Below are 6,024 nucleotides of genomic sequence, written 5' to 3'. Positions count from 1 at the left end.
AAGGCCGCTGTGGGCTCTCCCTTACCCTACCCCCCCTACCCAATTCCTTCCCCCTCCCCCCCTTCCTCCCTCTTTCCCTTCCTCTCCTCTTGCTCTTTAGCTTTCCCCTATGCTGCCTTGCTCTTCTTTACTTTGCTCTTTTCTCTTCTCTCTACCTTCTTATCTTTTCCTTTTTATGTTCTTTTCTAAAATCTGCGTCATGTAGTAACCCATGGGTGCTTCTCCCTACTGTGACCTTAGGGACCGGAGCACAGGCCGTCTTTTCTACCCTCCAAGCTTCCTGTCAGAGACCGGCTGTGGCCGAATGTCGTTAGCCGATCTCTTGTATTTGTACCTCTGTTACTGTTCCTGTCTGTATATGCCTCATGATGGTTACTGTTTATTGTTTTTACTTGACATGTCTTAATAAAAATATTTTCAACACTAAAATGACTGAATGCTCATAAATCACATCCAAAATGTGAGTTGCCTGTATTAAATACATTTTTATAATTAAAGTGTATGTTATCTCTACACCCAGAGGCGCCTCTTCCTTTGCTTTTTTTCACAGACTTTGGAACATAACTTCACTGATGGCAGCCCTGGATATGGAGCTCCTGGTTTCAAATGCTTTCTTTTGTTCTACTGGACGGCATCTTTTATATTTATAATCATACGGATCTTAACATAATATGGACTCTCATTCATATAATTGGATTCTTGGTTTCAATTGGTGAGAGACTGGTGGACATTTGGAAAAATCTTTAAACCCGTTTTTGCGCATTTACTTGTGTACTATCAGCAAATAGCTTGGGTTGTCTACTTTCCAAAAGAACTGTCCTGGCATTTTATGCACAACATTTGGAAGCTTATGTCACACATCACCTACCCTTCTAACCACTTGAAGACAAAGCCCTTTACATATGACACCAGACCGACGCTTGCGTTCGCCTTTGTGTGTGAGCACAGGGGGACAGGGGTGCTTTGTTTATTATATTTTTAAACTGTGCTTTCATGTGCTTTTTTTTTTTTTTAATAATTTTTATTGTTATTTCAGGGAATGTAAATATCCACTATGATAGCAATAGGTAGTGACAGGTACTCTTTTTTGAAAAAATTGGGGTCTATTAGATCCTAGATCCTAGATCTAGAGAACAAAAACGAAAGTAACACAGCACCAAAGGATTAGAGAGTGCTGTTCACCCCTGATTGCGAGAAAGAAGAAAGAGATATACCCTGTGGTGGGGTTTTTAAAGCAGCAATATGTCTATAATATAGTAAAAAACATGTATATGCTAGTAGGGATTAAGCTACTAAAAACGCGAAATATGGGGCGAATTTCTTGTTTCATAATATTTATTGAATAAAAAAGAGGATTAAATAGCTGACATGATAGTCAAGAATTTAACTCCACTTGACAATAAAAACATATTTATGGATGCACATAAATAGACAAATCGAATTATGTCACATAAACACTGTACACCTGTATATACAATGAAGGGATGACTCTGACGCGTTTTGACCCTCACAGGGGTCTTCTTCAGAGAATTTGTCTATTATGAAAGAAAAAGACAACTATAAATAGATATATATAAAGAAGGAAGCTGTTCATCATAGTATATTTAGAACAATTTGCTGTAAGCAGTATATACATCTACCATTGCAGTGTTGTATAATTACCAATTAATGTGCATCACACGCCATAAAACTATAGTCCACAGTGGGGATGCTCATTGGAGAACATACGCAGCCCAAGATACTCCTCTCCTGCCCTGCATAGATGCACCGGAGATCACGGAATTGGCCCTTGTCGCTCTAACCCAACCAAAAGGAGGGAAGAGAGGGAAACGGAATCCAAGTGTGTGGCTTACGAGAGATCACATGTATAAGTCCACCTCCAGTGTAACACACGGAGGGGGATACGGGCGTCGACAGCCAGAGGCTGGATGGGACGCACCTGCAGTGGGACAGGACGTAAAACAAACCAATTAGGCATTATCAGCTCCAAAAGTACTGGAAAGGGGCCCTTGCTAATAGTAGGTAGGGGAACATAAAGAGACATGCCAGGGGAGTATATGATGAGACTAAAGCTGATAGATAGTACATAAATAGGAAATAGACAGTGTGCTCAGTAATCTGTACATCCACCACTATTTTGGTGAATAATGTAAAGGAAAAGGTGAAAAGCCATAAGTGATGCCACTTGGTGAAAAAAGTGATAGAAAGAAGGGGAACATCCATATGTGGATGACATATATGTGACATATAGGAAAAGAGGAATATATTTACATGTTTACCTAGATGTGTGTCATCTGATGGAAAATTCTTTAAGAATAGCCGAAGATGACTAAAGTGAAAACCGGGGTGAGGCTATCTAAAGCTAACCTGAAAGGTCCAGAGTATACTCGCCCCACGTCCTTATATAACTCAATAAGGTACAAGGGACCTTAATCTGTGAGTGAAAATAGAATAAATGTAAAAACAATAGTGATTATGGTGCTCGATGAGACCAAAGTGCCTAATAGGGTCAAAGCGATAACTTACCCAAATATGCAATAAGGTATCAGCAAGTGATAGTCTCCTAGATGGGGAGGGATGAATTACCCTCCTACCGAGCCAAATATATGTAATGTATGGCAACCTACCCCAGCTGTGTCCTGTTTCAATCGTCACAGGTGGGCCCCACCCAGACCGCCGCCTGCCGTATTGGCCCGCATGGTCGCCACAAATGGCTGACCGCATGTGACTTCCTCGGCATTCCGGAAGTGCCATATCCGGAAATGACGGAAAGGCAACAGTTCCGTCTCACAGGCGTGACGTCAGCACGCCACGCGCACGCGCGAGACCCGCACCTGCACACTAGCATGCCGTGTCCGGAGCTGTTCCGGAATGCCGCCGCCTAAACCCAGGGAGCCTAGGGGAGGGGCCCGCGCTCGCTCGGACCCATCCCCTCGCCCGGCCGGGAAGCCACACCACAGGGATCCGCCTTATAAAAACAACAGCAACAAAGGTCGAGGCGCCATCTAGAGGCAAGGAGGGAGAAGACATATCGAACTACATATGAATTATATAAGGAAATTCACCCAATACTTGTCAATATTAATTAGTATAGACATATATATATATATATATATATATAAACCACAACAATTGTGCATATATTGGAAAAATTACAAGATGGTTATAACGAAGTGGATTTCCCAAAAGCGAATGATTGACAATAATTTAATTGACAATAAGTCTTTTATAGATCATATGTCAATGTCAAAGACAGGGAAAGCTTGATCAAGTTCGATCAAACTAAGTTGGAATTTTTTTTTTTTTAATTAGAGTTAGAATTGAGAGGGGTCACAATAAAAAAGTCTAAGTCAAAATAAATAAATTTCTACTGTGTCCTTCCTGAAATAAATCCCTTGAGAAATGGAGCAAAAGAAATAGCTTCATTTAGACCTGGATATATGGTAGCTTTTTTATTTGAAAATCCATCTTTGTTCATGTTGGAGAAGGATCTTATTCCAATCTCCTCCACGATTCGGGATATGTATACGTTCCAGTATGGCAAAAGATACCCTGGGCATCTTGTACTTATGTATGGTGACCACATGTCGTCCTAGGGGGAGATAGTAATTCCCGATCTCCATACTGTAAATGTGTTTTGCTATTCTTGTGTGGAATTCGAGTTTCGTCTTCCCCACATAGAACGCACCACATTCGCACTCCATAAAATATACAACCCCCCGCGTTTGACAATTGGCAAAATGTGCGGGCGAAATGTTTTACCATTAGGTAGCCGGAAGAGCTGATATACCTACAGGAGGAACAGTGTCCACAGGGGAAGGATCCAACAACTGAGCAATGTCTAGCTCGTTTTGTCTCATCCTGATATTCGCTTTGAACCAATTTGTCATACAGGGAAGTAGGTCGTCTATAGGTAATGGAAGGATGTGCTGAGATGAGATCTCCAATTTTTTGGTCATCCTTGAGGATTGACCAGTGCTTCTGGATAATATTGCGGATATTGGCATGTTGTTTGGAAAAACGAAGGATGATCCTGGTTGTTTTGGAACCAGAGCCAGCCTTCGCCTCCTTTGGAAGCAACAGATTATGGCGAGATTGTATTGCCGTCTTATTATATGCTTTCCGCAGGCAAGACCGACTATATCTGCGCGCTAGGAGTCTCTTTTGTAATTTGGCCGCCTCTTCACGAAAGAGGACATCATTGGAACAATTTCTGCGCAACCGCAGATATTGTCCATAGGGAATAGATCGTTTTAAGTTTGTTGGGTGGAAGCTGTCCGCATGTAGGACAGTATTGCCTGCAGTGTTTTTTCGATAAAGAGTAGTAGAGATTTGGTGGGCAGAAGAACGTGCAATTAGTACGTCCAAAAATGTAATTTGGTAGAAGTCATAAATCATAGTAAATTTAAGATTATATTCATTCACGTTGATGTGTGACAGAAATTTCAATAATTGATCCTCCGTACCCTCCCATACGACGAGGACGTCGTCGATGTAACGCCGCCATAAAGAAATATGGCGTGTAAATTTCAATGTCTGGCCATACTTGTTACTCTCCTGTACTATGCTTCCTATGGTTGCAATTCCCTTGGTATGTGGTATCGAACTGTAGAGGGCCTCTACGTCGATTGCAACCAACAAAGCATTGGCCGATAAGGTCATGTTGTCCAGGATCTGTAACAGATGTATTGTGTCCTTTATAAAGGACGGCATGCTCACTACAAGGGGTTGCAAAAGAGAATCAATTAATTTACTAAGATTCTCTGTTAGCCCGCCCCTTCCAGAGACGATGGGTTGGCCTAGTGGATGGAATTGACTTTTATGGATTTTTGGAAGGCAGTAAAAGGTAGCCTCTCTAGGGAATTTGGTGTTGATAAACACATATTGATCTCTAGTGATGCTGCCTATTTCCAAAGCTGTTTCAATAAACTTGTAAAATTGTTGGTGATAAGATAATATTAGCTTACTTGGTATGATCTTATACCACTCAATGTTATCTAATATATCTTGACACATATTGACATAGTTGACATTGTCCATTATGACTATGTTACCCCCTTTATCAGAGGGTTTAATGGTGATATTAGTGTTCTTACATAGTGATTGGACAGCTTTGTATTCTTTATTGTTTATTGTTCAGAATATGATTTCCTATAACGAAGTTTGGAGATATCCCTCAATACTTGTTTTACAAAAATCTCAATACAAGGGTTTAAGTTCAGACAGTTTGGATCCGATAGATTCATTGGTAACATCCAAAAGGGATTCAAGGTCCAATTGGTCTATCAGATCCACAGTGTTGTTTTCTTCAAATAGGATAGTTAGGTCCCGTAATGCTCTAAGTTCTCTCATGTTCAATTTTAACCCCTCAGGGTCATCTGGATTCTTGTTATCCCTTGCATGCAGGCTCTTTAAAAGGAGCCTGCTTGCAAAGAGTTGAATATCCTTTACATTATTCACCAAAATAGTGGTGGATGTACAGATTACTGAGCACACTGTCTATTTCCTATTTATGTACTATCTATCAGCTTTAGTCTCATCATATACTCCCCTGGCATGTCTCTTTATGTTCCCCTACCTACTATTAGCAAGGGACCCTCTCTAGTACTTTTGGAGCTGATAATGCCTAATTGGTTTGTTTTACATCCTGTCCCACTGCAGGTGCGTCCCATACAGCCTCTGGTTGTCGACGCCCATATCCCCCTCCGTGTGTTACACTGGAGGTGGACTTATACATGTGATCTCTCGTAAGCCACACCCTTGGATTCCGTTTCCCTCTCTTCCCTCCTTTTGGTTGGGTTACAGCGACAAGGGCCAATTCCGTGATCTCCGGTGCATCTATGCAGGGCGGGAGAGGAGTATCTTGGGCTGCGTATGTTCTCCAATGAGGATCCCCACTGTGGACTATAGTTTTATGGCGTGTGATGCACATTAATTGGTAATTATACAACACTGCAATGGTAGATGTATATACTGCTTACAGCAAATTGTTCTTAATATACTATGATGAACAGCTTCCTTCTT

The sequence above is a fragment of the Lithobates pipiens genome, unplaced genomic scaffold (assembly GCF_037356315.1).
Source record: "Lithobates pipiens isolate NorthernLeopardFrog02 unplaced genomic scaffold, aLitPip1_a1.2 Scaffold_10, whole genome shotgun sequence".
NCBI classification, from domain to species: Eukaryota; Metazoa; Chordata; class Amphibia; order Anura; family Ranidae; genus Lithobates; species Lithobates pipiens.
Note: the sequence above shows the minus strand (reverse complement) of the source record.